At 42.7% G+C, this 15,323-nt stretch overlaps 1 pseudogene across 1 annotated transcript in view; it reads right to left on the reverse strand.

The window, feature by feature from the left end:
• Positions 1–666: 666 nt before the first annotated feature.
• LOC308399942 (prestin-like) overlaps positions 667–15,323 on the reverse strand; it is a 58,669-nt pseudogene continuing 44,012 nt past the window's right edge. Inside the window, exons 24-26 of the transcript XR_013974813.1 lie at positions 14,647–15,021; positions 10,983–11,051; positions 667–8,556 (exon numbers count right to left, since the gene is read on the reverse strand). The product of XR_013974813.1 is annotated as a prestin-like (transcript). The remainder of the gene's footprint in view (positions 8,557–10,982; positions 11,052–14,646; positions 15,022–15,323) is intronic.

A 15,323-nucleotide genomic window follows, 5' to 3' on the forward strand; every position in this document is an offset into this window, starting at 1 on the left:
CCCCTCCCTCCCTCAAACAGACACAGAAGACAGAAAAACAGAGTAGAAGTGTACAGGAGCACAAAACAAGGCACCAATAAATTAAAATGATTCCTCCTCCTTCCCCCCCCATCCCCACTTAAAAAAACAAACTAACAAAAGACGAATTAAATTTAAACAGAATTAAATACAGTGGAAACTCTAAAAAATCCGCATTGCTGTTAAAAAGCAGGAGAGTAAAACAGAAACGAACAAATGGAAGTGAAAGTAATACAGGAACACTTTGGCAGATTATTAAATTTTAGTTACAATCAAGTAGTAAAGAAATCCAGTGCTCGTGTGTACAAATAAATTCATACATCGTCTACACTCCTTTTACCCCAGAAGTTTATGTACATCTTTTTTCTCCGTTTTTTTGCCACTGTTGTTGTTTTTACAGATACATTTAAAACATTATCAAAAGATTTCTGCAGTATGAAAACGTATTATTTACAAGTCAGGATTCAAAACCACTGGACTGTACCACTCACTGGACACCCCCCTTGAGCCCCAACCCCACCACACTTTTATTTCCTCCCTTACAAAGAACGTTATTTCTTTACACAGTGCAGAAGGCTTTTTGAAAAGTTTTGTGCAACAAACAGCATAAAGAAAAAATGCCTGTCTTATGGCTGAGGAATGGTTAGAGGCCCGAATGTTTTTTTTTCCTTTTCTTTTCTTTTTTATCTTTCCTTGCAGACAAAGACATATCAGCAAGATTTCTGAGAAAATGTAGGTGGACAGTTTTGCCAAAAAAAAAAAAATCTGGAGCCTTAGATTTTCTTTCAATTTCTTCATCTTGTTTGACTGTGGAAGGACCATAAAAACGTATCAAAACATCCCCCCTGTACATATCATCATCATCATCATCCCGAGCCATGAAAAGATTTACACAAAGATCACCTTCTTTCCCGAAAGCCTTCATTTTACACAGAGTGCTCGAAAAATCTAGGCAACTGAACGCTGCCCCTTCAAGTAATCAAACATCAAGTAGATTACACATGAAACTAGAAATAGTCTGATGAGGAGATAGAGAGGGAGAGACAGAGAAAGGAGGAGAGCAACAACTACAACTCACTTACACAGTCCAAAAAAAACCTCCCCACATAACAAAAAGAGGAGTCAGTGTATCGAGGAAAGTCACTGGGTCAACAAAAGCTAAGTGCCATCCAAGTAGAGTCACTGAGGGTTCCTTCCACAGTCCAAAACTGTAGCTCAAGGGGGAGGCCGCTTCTCCAAGCTGAGTGTGATTGTTCACCGGTTTGCTGGTTCACATTTTTCTTTCTATCTCTGGGGACTTCCTTATTATTTTTGTTGTTGTTTCAGGTTATTTCCTCCAGTGTTTTCTTTTTCTTTAATTCTTCCACTGTGTGCCTGTCTACCCAAAGACTGAGAGCCCTTGCCAAAGGAAAGATGTTCATGGGTGAGATGAAGATGAGAGGGTTGCAAGCGAATGAGAGTGCACAGAAACAACAGCGTGGACTTTGCCCTCGAAGCTAAAATTCAACAGTGCGACAGCCAAAGAAACACTTTAAAACTCACAGTTGGAATTACATTTGATACAGTGCTCGAGGAGATGAAGCGGTGGAGCGATGTGAGAAGAGCATTGTGGTTAAAGCAACGTAAGGTCTCCGCTCAGAAAAGGAAAAGACAAGCAACAGTACGATAAAATGGAGAGCACAGATCAGGAAGACTGTATCGGGGTTATCAGGACTGTTAGTATTTACTATTTACGCTGATAACAAGCAACAACTTCCTCCCTCGATTTAGTAACAATTTGCACAGTTTATGCACTTAAGATGTCCATTGGGATTGTTCTGAATATTTGTTTTCTCAATCAGTGAACGAGTTAAATAGAGTTAAATATCAAGGAGTTAAATATTATAAATATGCCTATACATATGCTTTTGCTGGTGTAAACAGTATGCATTCTACATAGTTAAAATAACAACATATATTTATTTCAATCCTGTCACCTAGAAACTACACTGAAGCAAAACACAGTCTCTAGCAACACATTTTATATGTAGTAGCTGTAGGCGTCTATACATATAAAGGGACCATATTAGTCCTTTTATATAGTTCTGATATGATATATGTAAATATTAGCTCTGGTTTCTATTTGGACTGTAGGTGAGAGCTGTTTGAGCAGCAGTCAACTAAAAGCTCTAAAACAGAAAGGAAAATAGCTCTTCTGTTGTTTTGTATGCCATCTGTTCACCTTGAACATCTGATTGCCAATTCTAGTATATAACCATAATGTATTCTCCTTCAAAGACAAACAAAACAAAAAGACAAAACAACCTAGCATCTACAAGCGTCTGAACGATATAGAATTCTTAATTCTTAAAACCAATAGTCAAAATTGCTGATTTAAATTTGATAAACTCATATCAGCTGATATGTAGTTGTTTACTCATTTACACACTGCCTGATGTTGTTTGGATCTGCTGCTTGTTGCGTGTGTGGCAGTACCGCCAACAGGGAAGTTGCGACGCGCCCTCTAGTGGACAAACTATGCAACATCAACCAATAAAATCGGCCTTTCAGATAACATTTTAGTATTAAGTACCATATAAATGTCATTTCTAGGTGACAGCATTGATTCTGTGTTAAAAGTAAAATAGCAAAGCGTTCACTTCACCAGAACAAATGTACCCTGTTTTCTTCCTTCAACAAAAGGTAGTGAGTTCCAGTAACTCAGAAATCCATACAACACAACAATGCCAAGACCAACTCATTTAATTAACTCATTTTTCTCAAAGATTTCAAGTTTACTAGCAAGACATTTTTAGACGTACATCAACATTTTCAATTCAGTAAACACAGTCTACAAGGAAAAAGTTCATTTTAGTGCAGTATATTTCCCCATTAATTGTTAAAGAACTCACAGTATCGTTTATAATGTTGCACTTTGTTCTCTAAAGCAGCGATTACTAGATCAACACTGAACTAAAAAACAAATAGTGACCCAGTGCACTCTAAGCTTATCTGACCTAGAGGAAAAAAGCTGATATAGCCGACATCACACCAGTGGTTAGTCCCTTAATAGTCTTGTAAATATGGAACAACAGTGAAGCAGATGTCTAGAGAGCCTATGGTCACAGTAAGCCCCCCATTGCCACTACAATTACTACCTTGAATAGTTACAGACAAAGAACTGTTCCGGACTTCTTTCAATGTCCTTCAGAATAGACGAATGTTCTTGAGGTGACCACACAGTGGACCAGCCAATCTGTCTTCACACTGTAGCCATAATAAGTTTCCTACACCTCAATAAATAAGCAATTTATTCTCCTACCTGCACCCCCCACCTCCAGCATGGAACTCGATTAGACCTGAAGCAAACATGGACATGAAGGAAAGTGTTGGCACGCAGAGCTGACTCAGCTCAGGGAGCTGTGATTTATTTAATCTTAAATTCACAAAGATAGCTTACATCCAGATTTTTCCATCACTACCTAATCTCTCCTTTGGGAACTGGATCCTATACGCATGAAAACTGCAGTGGCTAATCTACATCATTGTTTTCAGTGTTTAATCAAATCTGTTCAATATATGTCAATTCTTAAAGGCCTAAAAAGCAGTCACTGGTGGAAACTAACAAACCAGTCTAACGTCATGCTGAGTGGAGTCCCAATCTTCCCCACTGTGCAGTGCATTACATTTTTCTTCATCTGTACAAGGTGAAGATGAAGGGAGATGGCCTCCCCCTTGCGCTCGATCCTCCTCCGTTAGATGGATGTAGGGGGAGCGCGCTGCTGGAGAGGACTACGATTTACCTGTCTAGCTTGCTACTTGTCACACACAGTTCACACAACTGTGCTTCATAAACTGAGAGGAGAGAGTGCCATCCTTTCGAGGGAGGCGAGAGGAGCGACTGTCAGAATACGGCGATGCCAACACTGGCAGAAATCCGGGAAAACAAACGACCCACCGTTCATCTTCCAAGTACAAACCTGCTCACATATGGCGGCGTATAAATTCTGGCAGTCAAGCCCTACACCACCTTTCATCTTTGTTTTCCTTGCCTTTCTGTTCCTCCCTCGTGGTTATCTGAGCTTCTACGCTGAAGCTAAGCCTTCCAAGAAATAGTGAAATCCATGAATAATAACCGTCATTAATCAACTGTTGCATGAATACATAATCTGAGACCGTACTGAGTCTAGGATGGAAGACTTTAACATTTGCATTGGGAACTTGTGTGTGTGTGTGTTATTTAGTCATATTGGATTTACTAGTCCAATATGTAGGATCTTACATGCAGCATTGATCAGATTCATTAGGCAAGAATGGAAGACGAGTGTTTCATGTATTTATAGTTTAGACCATCCAAAACTGCCTTACAGAGTATATAATGTGTTTTAACTGTGCTTAAAACTGTCAAATTTTCAATTAGGACACTAAACGATGTCCTGAATAAGAACGCTGGCAATTTGCCTCGACTACTTGTAACAGTTCTGCTATTCTGTCATCGCGGCCTCTAGTGATTCCCTATTCCAGCACAAGATGAGCAATTATTACAATATTCATTGGCATGAATCGCAACTGATTCAATAGGCTGGAAGCTGGTTCGAAGCAAGCCAAGGAAGATCAGGTCCCATTTTTCAAATCAGCGCTCAGCTCAGTCGGCCTCGGTGTGTTACTCATCTGCGCACCGCACAGAGACGGTGACAAGACATAAGAAATACAGCATCACATCCAGAAAACACACAGCTGCATTGTTAAAAAGGGGGAGTAAAGGTAGCCCCCCACCCCACCTCATCCCAAAAAACAAACAAACAAAAAACTCCAGCTGGGACTGATGTTTAAGGGGTCACTCAAAGTCAAACTGTTAGATTTGTATTGTTGATTGTCATTTATGCTTAGAAATATTTACTTATATATGCTTAGAGTTTTGTAATTAGTTGTAGATTGGTAGAGGTTTTGATCCTTGATAGTCTGCAAACTTTGTGTGCATTAGACAGCACTTTGGGAGCATGAGAGGTCATACCGTGTCTTATTATTTTATGGTAGGATTAACGTAGTTGCGTCTGTTCTAGTCTAAGTGCTCTTTGTTTAGATGAACTGCAGGACTTCCTCACCGTGTTATCTAGGATGAACCATCTAGGGTGAGGGGGAGGCTACCCTCTTCCTGACCAAGGATGTTTGACCCTTTGATCAGCAGTCCCCACACACACACACACACACACACACACACACACACACACACACAGGCAAGGTACTCTTTGTTTGTATGTAGACGTCGTATGTTAATGAACCTATGCATATTCATGTAACCTCAATAAAAGGACAGTGTATGGGAGAACGGACGAGACCAACTGGAGTCAAGCGGTTGTCCGGTTCTCTCCCGTGCACGAGTAACATGAAGAACTTTGCCTATTTGTGTCTTGCTTGCAGTGTAATTATATTGTCTTAACGTTCCAGCGAATAGGTTTATGCTACAAACCTAACACAAACACCTCTGTGTTTTCTTGCTGTGATGAGCTTGTCATCTCACTCTTCATTTCCTCCAGGATTCCCATACAGCAAGTGCAGCATGCACTTACATGTTTTTAAATCCGATCACTAAACAACTATTTAACATCCAATTCCCTGCATCAATTCAAAAGAATATGTTCTCGCTGCTAGAATATTGACGCTGGCAGATGCAAATGAAGACTCAGAAACACATGTGGGATTCTTGCTACTCAGTGCAAACAGGAAAACAATCCCAAGTTCATTATTGACTGTATGTACACCTCTGATGGCAGAGGCCAGGGGATTACCCATAATCCTTTGCCTTTTCTACCCTGCTGCTTTCAGCCTTGAGGCACTACCCTCTGGTAGCACAAACCCTCCAATTGCAAAGGGAAAAAAAAAAGAAAGAAAAAAGTCTCCTTTATCCCCAAAATCACCTCTAAATGTACGACGACCTCATCAGTTTTCCTCTCCTTGGCTATATTTAGCTTTACAGTAAGTGAAAGGGCAAATTTGAGGGACTAGGTGTGAAAAAGGATGACACCCCCCTGCAACAAACCCCTTCAAAAAGGTCTCCTTACATGACAATGAAGAAATACAGCGTCCTTGCTTGCCACTGTACTGCACCATCCTTCCAAACTTGTCTTTCGTGCTGTGCACTGAGAGGTGCTGGTCACATATTTACAACAGCAAACGCAACAGAAATAAATACAGTGAAAGCACGAGGAATTTAAAATGATGCACGCCGCCTTCTCCTGCTTGCACGGCAGCCAGAAATCCTTTTATTTACAAAGTGCACTGAGACAGCTGAATGAGGTTAGTATGGACAATATCATCATCAAGCAGCATTTTGAGTAGCACTGGTGCTAACAAGAGGCAGAGAGAAGAGAGGAGTGGAGCAGAGGCTACTAAACTAATAGTAGTAGTAGTAGCTAATAATGGTAGTAGTGTTACTCCAGTGGAGACGGTAGGAGATGGAGGTGGGCTTTAACAGGTGTACATGTCATCCCTGCTCTTTAAAAACAGGGAGGCAAAATGAGGTCTCCTTTTCTTTTCTCCTCTGCGTTGTACTGGCCTCATTGTAGTGGTCTAGAGGCTGTGGTGAGAGGAGGGGGCCAGTATGGGAGCGCAGGGGTGCAGGCTGCATCCCCCTCCTCCCTCAGGGATAGCCATCATCCTCCAGACTGAGTGCCACGCGCTGCAAACAGCAGATAAAAAGACCGTTACCACAACAGGCTGGTTAAGGAGAAGGAAGTGAGATAGAACAGCGGGGAATGAAAATAGAGAAGCTCAGTGGAAAAAGAGGAGAAAGGGAGACAAGATTCCAGTCTAGGTGGAACCCAGAAGAAAAATGGCAGCTTTGTTATGTGATGCCCTCTCACTATTCTGCCTCCTCTCCCCAACCTTCGTCTTCGTTTCTTTCCAATTCAGCCCCCCCCAACGTGTTGTTTGTCCCCTCCTTCCCTGGCTGCTCGTAGCGAGGAATGCAGGCTGCCTGCCTACGGTTGCGAAAGTCTGGCCCACATAATGCAAGCCTGATTTCTCTGGCTGCCCGAGCTGCCACACTGAGACAAAGGGCAAGAAAAAGTTAGGACGAGAAAAGAAGAGGAAGAAAACCACTAAAGAGATAAAAGGCAATACATAAGATTTGTACAAATGTTTGTAATAAAACTGGGAAAACGAGAGAGAAGGAGTAAAGCCCCCTCTCTCGTTCCGCGAGGGTAGGTTGTTACTTCGACAGGTGCACGACTCAGTCGTGCACCTGTTTCAGTGTCTGTCTGAGCGTGCTTCCCGCCTGTCATCATGCCAGTGATACCCAGAATTCTTTGCCTTCTTTCTCTCCGGGGTGACACAAAGAAATCTGTGTTACCATGCCAACAGATCAAAGCGCTAGACTCCCGTCTCACCCTCCCTCCTTTATGCTTTTTGGCTGCCCTTCGCCGCTTGCTCTCTGACACCCAAAACAAGAAGCATATTCGGTAAATGTCATAAACTCCTAATGACGCACAGTCTGGATTTAAGGGCATTTTACTTTACTGCTACGTGTTGCAGCTGCCACTGTATCCAGGGTTTGTAGAAAATGCCGCTTCCAGTGACTTTTAAAACTGCATATACATCAATGGGAAGTCATCAGGGTAATCCTGAAATTGCGTTGCTGAGATTTATGGTTTCTGCAAGATAAATTGTATTTCGAGAGAGTCCTTCATCCTGATTTGTGCTCCTTTTTTCAAATTTTGTGTGACCTCAAAACAAAATCGCATTAGTTCAATGCTATGACGCAACTATCTACTCTACATGTCCAATTTATTTGTGAGCAGTGGCTATAGAGCAACTCCTCTTTCACCTCTCTTTTTTTGCATCTCATCTGCACTAATCATGATTTCTTGGCTGCTGAACCTTTCTGAAGCAAAGGAATAATGCTTTGCCTGTGCACAAGGGTTTTGTCAGGAAATGGGGATCACTCACTTCAACAACCAAAAACACTAACACGATGCACAAATAAATGGGATGGCGGGTCGGCAGCAGGGATGTATCGCATGAATATGGTCGCTGAAGGTGAACGAAATGTGTGTCGAGGGTTTACGTGTACGCGTGACAGGTGTGTTCGGTAATTACTTCAAAAACACAAAGAAATAAAATGATATGTGAACGTGTGCGAGCCTGTTCTTTCTTTCCACCAGGCTGACATGTACAAGAAAACGGGCTTTTCCAAACCCTCGTGCCAACTCCCATTTTCCAAATATTTCACACCTCTTCCTTTCCTCCGCAGTACCTCTCACTTAGCGTTCGAGAGCATCGGCGCCCCCGAATACCAGTGAGAGTTGTTGTCTGTGACGCCGCCCCCTAGAGGAAGCGCTATGAATGGCTGACTGTGGCTGCCACTCACTGCTGGGTAGACGTGACCGATGGACTCGCTCTGACGCCCGATGTGGATTTCGTCGTCGTCATCCTCTGTGGTTTTGCGGTACACTGGGTTGTCGAAGTTCATGCTCTTGGTGTTCTTGCGCCGCCAGTTGCGCCAGACCAGGTATCCACCGGTGCAGAGCAATCCGATGACCACTGTGGCAAGGATAGGGACTGCATGTGTTTAACACACACACAACAACAACACACGGCGGGAGCGTTAACACAGCCCGGGGGACACAGAGCGGCGCTTTAAGCACTCACGCACAAACACACGTTGCACTGTTCACCTGAAGGCTCATTATTTTTCAGTTTTGGTTTTTGAAATGTTGTTTGCATAACAGCTTCTCAAAAATTTTAAAAACAAAACAAAGTCCACTTTTCTGAAACTGTTAGAAAAACTGGTGGCACTTTATGCATCTGTTTCTATAAATTTAGTGGGCTGAGCTTTTTATGTTTCATCCCCCGTATGTCTTCTGTATCTGCATTTTAAAAAATCTAAGCATTTATTAGAGAAACAATGAGCCTTCAAAGAGGAACTAATCATTCATTGCATTATATCCCCCCCTCAGTGTCACGAAACGATCAAAAACATGCACACACAATATGCAACATAAATGTCTGCATGGTACACATGCACATAAACATCATTCCAACACACACACACACGTGGGCACACTGAACCAAACTGGCATTTTATATTAAATCTGTAACCATTCAAGCCCTGAAGACACTGATTATGACCTTGTTTTTGAATAAAAGCCCCACAAGGTTGCTTAATTGTCATCAGCATATAATCCTGGTGCGCATTGCTCAAAAAACAGAATTTTGGGCAATGATTTATAATTTTGTATTTTATTGCACCGAAAAATTTATATCTGGAGTGTCCGGATGGGGTTATGGGAGGAGAATAAGAAGAGGGTAAGAGGAGGAGAGAAGACGGGGAAAGGGTTGGGATTTGGAGGATTTGAGATAAGCGCCGTCTCTCCTCTTTCATTACCATATCAGCATAACTGCCCTGCAAGGACCTGTGTGTGTGTGTACAGTGCATGCTTTAGAGTTTTTGTATAATGAAAGCGCAAACACCCAAATCAGAGGTAAGTCAAGGAGGTTTGGATATGTGTGCCTGCATTCATAGATGTGTTTTCCTACGCTACAGTACGCCTGTCTAATTGCGACTTTATTAGATAGACACTTGAGATTCCTTCGTGGCTGGGTTGGAAACCCCAGCTCCTCCTTTGTTCTTCTCTAAATGCTCAATGGTTTAAAGGGAAAAAAAACAAAAAAACCCATCAGCTTTCCTCTCATTTAGAAAATTTATCTCCAATGAGCGAGTGGCAAAACAGCCTGTCTTTGGCTAAAACTGATAATCATTGCTGGGCTGCTTCCCCTTACGGAGCTGTGGGTGGGTGTGGTGCATTACTGGGTATGAGCGGAGAGCTGGGGTGCAGAAATCCAGCCCGTGTGGACCTCCAACATTAATGTTTCAAAGCTGCTAAAAAAAAAAAGATTTGTGGTGGCAATAAATGGGAGAAGGACAAAAAAAGGATAAAGCGGAAAGGGTTAATAGTCTCCAGGGTTATTTTAATGAGCTGATATTTCAACTATAGAGACTGGAAAGAGAAAAAAACAATAGCTTTACAATCTTTTAGCGCTCCCCTGAATTATCAAACTTGTTAATATTAGGGATGAAAGAGATCTCAATTAGTGGTATATGCTGCCACTATAAGGCCATTTGCACATTCAGCTGATTTCCCAGTCACGTTGGGCATGAAAGTATGAAATATTTCCATAAAATTCGATTTTCATTTTAATCGGAGCTAATAGAGTAGATTAACTTTTCTAAGCCGGTTTGATTGAAAGAACTACAATTGCCTTTTTCTGCCTTTGTAGATGGTTGATGGTTTTCTCTTTATTGCCTAAACAGACAACAGCATTATGTCTGAGGTCATTAGCTTCCTGCTCCAGGCCAAAAACACAATTTCATGGCATTAATCCACTTTTCTCTCCCCTCGTCTCCCGTAAAGCGGTATAACCCACTCTTAGTCCGCTCGGTCACAGAAATAGGTCAGAACATTGGCCTGATTGATACGATCTGATCAGAGCGGTGAACACGAGCAAAATGTACTAACAGCTGGTCGTGTGATGACAAAACCTGAATTGAATTTCACATTTGCTCAAATGTCATTAATAATGACATAATGTGCATATTACAGCAGCCTGGCCGTTTACTGACAGAGGGGCTCACTTCCATGTAATGGCTTTTTCTAGCCATAGGCCACGAGGATGTTGCTGGATAATACCATACCTCAGTACATTTTTTCAATAGATGCGATACAATTTTATGCCTGAATCTCACTATTGAACCAGATATGTGTTGAATTGTTATTATTTTAATGAGAATGTTTTAGATTTAATCAGCCAGGTGGAAACGCAAACATCCTAAAACCCAGGCACACGCACACAAACACTTAACCTCATACTCACATTAACAACAAAACGCACGCAACATGCAGTTAAGCAGACTTGAAGGAGCGAGGAGGGAGAGGCAGGCAAGCAGAAAGCAAAGACAACACAGTGAGGGAGTCAACAGTACTCACCGATAGGAATGACTATCCCCAGAACAGCTACTGTGATGTTGTTACCTATGAGGTAGTGATCACTCGCAGCTGAGATGAACAGAAAGATGGAAGACAAGAAAAAAAGAGAATCAAACCAAGAAAAAGTTTTGCTTCAAACCCCACCAAGTGCCCTCCTAGAGAGCAAGAGAGATTTCAACACGGGAACATCAAAAGAAAGGCTGGAAAAGGATATTTGCATAATATAAGGGCAGAGAATCCATCTGATTTCAGTTTGGACTGCTGACTTTGTCTTCCCCAGCAGCATGTGTAAATGAAAAAGCCAATGAATCACACAGGGATGGCATAAAAATGCAGTGAGATGCCTTTTAATACACGAAGGAACAAATGCGTTTCCAGAAACCAATGCATCAGAATTTGTATGAATATAAGCAACGAGCACATGATCTCGCATTACTCCATTCTTTTTCTACGAGACGTTTCAAAACTGTGTCACAATGCAATGCAGAAGACATTTATTCTGGACATGCTTTGCATCCTTACTCCCCTTCAGCTCTCACCCCAACAGGTCGGCGGGGGAGCTTTTGACATTAATCTCGCTCCCAACCCTCGTATTAGCAGCAGGCTAGCTGTTAGCCAAAAGTGTGATCAGATGGCTATAATGAAGTCTGGTAAGGAAGATTAACACAAGAGAGCACAGTGCTGGCCCTGCATACTGATTGGCTCATTCGACAAAGTGACTGTTCCAGTTCTATGGCTGGCAAAAAGAGACAGATGGCATGTGACGGATGTGACAGACAATGCAGGCGCACATTATTCTTCATAAATTAAATCATATAGTGAATGAAATGCAAATAAATGCACACACGTGCGCACACACGAGAGCCACAAAAGGTGAAGCGACTTCAGACAGCGAGTTCTGAGTCAGCAGAAGCGAATTTTGGCTTTTCTTAAGTGTGAGTGACGTCCAGTGGGTCCAACAGTAAGACTCAAAAAGGCAGATTAACTGAATCTCATTAAAGAAACTGCTCTGGAAGGAGGCTGTTCTGGAAAGGGAGGGCACTGAGAAAGGGAGAAGAAGAAGAAAAGGGGACAAAAGTCTCAATTTCATGAGGGTCATTCTTACTGGAGGGATTTTAATATCAAAACGTTTACTGCCACTTATTATTTAAATATAACTGTCAGGGTTAGAATGCTATATCCAGTACAATTAACAATGATTAATAAAACAGTATATCGTAAATATACTGCTCAAAAATATACTTTAAAAACACATCAGATCAATATCTGTACTGATATGGACTGGGTAATGTGTTAGGAATGAGAAGATGCCACATCGAAATGAAAATGATCAACCCACAGACGGCTGAATTCAAAGAGACCCTGAAAATCAAAGTGAAAAATGATGCAGCATGCTATTGCTGTTTTGTGGAAATTTCATTGCAGCATCTCAAAATGGTATGTGCTTGTACACATCCCTGACCAAGATGGGGCACACTCGTAACAGGACGACGGATGGTGTCCTGGGAGATCTGAACCAGGGCTTCACTGAACTCCTGGACAGTCTGAGGTGTGACCATACAGGATCGGATGAACCAAAACATAACATCCCAGAGGTCTTTTAGTGGATTTGGAACTGCCTGCACACTTTTATCACATGAGGTCAGGCATTGTCGCACACCAGAAGGAACCCAGGAACAAGAGCACCAGTGTAGGGTCTGACATTGGCTCCAAGGATTTCATCCTGGGAGCTAATAGTAGTCAGGGTGCCATTGCCTAGCCTGTAGAGGTCTGTGCCCCCCAGACCATTACTAACCCGCCACCAAACCTGTCATGCTGACGATGTTACGGGCAGCATCATGGCTTCTACAGACTCTTTCATATCTGTCACACGTCTGTTTTTTTTGTTTTTTTCCCCAAAATCTTGAAATTAATTTTCTTTAATGTTGCTGAAAGATGTGCAAAATTACTACCGATATCAAAAGAAAACATTGGTTACCAGCTGTGTTTAATCTTTGCCCTCCCCAATCAGACTCCTGGTTCTCCCTCGCCCCACCATGCCCTCCCTCCCTCCCCCCAGCAGCGCACATGTGTAACAGCTGATGCCGGCAAACTTGACAGTGTGCACTGAGTTGAAAATTATAACACATGGCCCGTGGGTTTGGAGACTCGTCTTGTTCATGCCCCATTTTTCTCATCTGTGTCTGCTCCACCTCTCATCTGGAGCACTTGTGGTGTGCTGAGGAGGGCTGACAACTTCAGAGACCGGAAGAAACGTGCCTCTCGCCTCTTAGTAACTCTGAAGTACCGCGACCCCTAAAGTAATACAGCAGGCAACCTCTTTAATTCCCAGAAAATCACTTTCTCTCCCGCCTCTTTTTCCATCCTGTCGTTTCATATCCATGTAAATGCCGCCTTTCCTCCCAACAGTGTGTCATCTACAACTCCCATCCTCCCCGTTAAAGTGCTGGACTGTCATGTTCTTTTTCGCTCTCTGTTCACTCTTCGTTCTCTGTGGCTTTACTGTCTCACACTGCACGTTTTTGTTTTTTTCATTTAACATTCCTTCGTTTTACTCCTTGCTCCGTTTCTCATTCATTTCCCTGTCCTCCAACTCCCACTTAAAACTTTCATCATCTTTCCCTGTTTCTCTCCATCTGTACAGCTTTTTTTCATCCTCAACACCTGCTCTTTTAATTCTTTTTTCTCTCCTCTAAATTACTTGTTAGAATGACATAAAGATATACAAGTATTATGATAAGTGTTTTAGTGTTAATCTTTCTTTTAGGGCATTTAAATAGTGCACAGACCCATTATCTGACATAAATATATATTCATCTAAAGAGTCAGTATTAAAAAGGGAACCTTTTTCATTTTCTTAGAAACAAAAGACAAAATAAAAAGCTGCCTCGGCAGGTTGACTGTCTCAATTTAATATTGCCATGCAGTAAAAAAGCTAAGAAGACTTTCAAAACAACTGCTGAAAAATACTGATCTCACAATTTGGTGGCTTCATCAATTTTGCTGCGTGGTGCTATCAAGGATTCTCGTCCGCTTCCAAGTACAATTTAATTCTTAGCGTGGCTTTGTAAACCATTGTTACGGCTGTTAGTCTGCTGTCACTGTTTGTCTGGGCTGCAAAGTGGTATTTTTCTTGCGAGCCAGTGAAGCGTGATTGGCGCGAGAATGAAGAACACTGCCAGTTATAGAAAGAGAGCGAGCGAGAGCTAAAGAGAGAAGGGGAGAGAGGTACAGAGGGAGAGACCAAGACAGAGATAAAGACAAAGAGAGTAAGAGAGAGGCTGTCAGAAAGTGAGGATGAGTGATGAGTAGTTTTATGCGAGAATGGAGGGGACTGTCATTTCTTAGCTCTGACACTTCTGTTAAGACGCTGGTCGCGAGGGATCAACAGTAAGCAGACCGAGACATAGTGCAGGCCTGTGAAGCGTTCGGACGGGTGTGTGAGCAGATGAGAAAAGGAATAGAGGAGGAGGTCGTAGGGCCAGTAAAGCAAATGATCAGAGGGAAAAGTGGAGGGGAGGAGAAGCTAGAGAAAGGAGGGATAAAAGTATTGGTTTTTAGCTTCCTGCTGATTTAATGATGGTGGTAACAGCAGTGATGGTAGCAGAGCAGAAGAAAACACTCGCTTTACACACATCCACATTCCTGTCATCATGTCACTTACCTCTGTGGGAGAGGTTGGCATTGCTCTCTTTCTGAATGCTGTTGGGAGCCACGGCAGCCAATAAGGGGGTGTGTGTGGACGTGGACTTCTGACTAGTGCTGCTCAAACTGGTCGTCTCTGTACTGGTAGCGGCGGGAGTCCGAGGGTGCTCTGTGATTCTGCCGCTCCTGGTGGTCTGAGGAGGGGCTGGTGTTGTAGTCTTGGCTGTGGGTGGTAATGTGGTAGTAGCAGAGGTGGTGGTGGTGGTGGTGGTGGTAGAGGGCGTTGTGGTCGTGGCAACGGTTGTGGGAGTTGTTGTTGTTGTGCTTGTTGTGGTGGTCGTCGTGGAAGTTGTGGTTGCGGTGGAGGCAGATGTCGTGGTTGCCCGGGGTCGAACTGCGCAACAGAAAAACAACCAGTAGGATTTGAGATTTCTCTCCAGACTGCTCAGCTGTTGCAGCCATTTCCACTTGTAAGCTCTGCATCAATATTCAGCATACAACTGCAGTCAACAGCAATGCCTCCATTGTCTTATAAGATGAGATCTATAATCTCTTCTGAGGGTTCTGGGTCTACCATGGGGTCTCCTACCAGGAGCGCGCCTGCAAAACCTCCAAAAGGAGGCATCCATGAGGCATCCAAAATAGATGCTCAGCTGGTGTGTTTGATACGCAGGAGCAGCGGCTCTACTCTAAGGT

The sequence above is a fragment of the Rhamphochromis sp. 'chilingali' genome (genome assembly GCF_963969265.1).
Source record: "Rhamphochromis sp. 'chilingali' genome assembly, chromosome: 7".
NCBI classification, from domain to species: Eukaryota; Metazoa; Chordata; class Actinopteri; order Cichliformes; family Cichlidae; genus Rhamphochromis; species Rhamphochromis sp. 'chilingali'.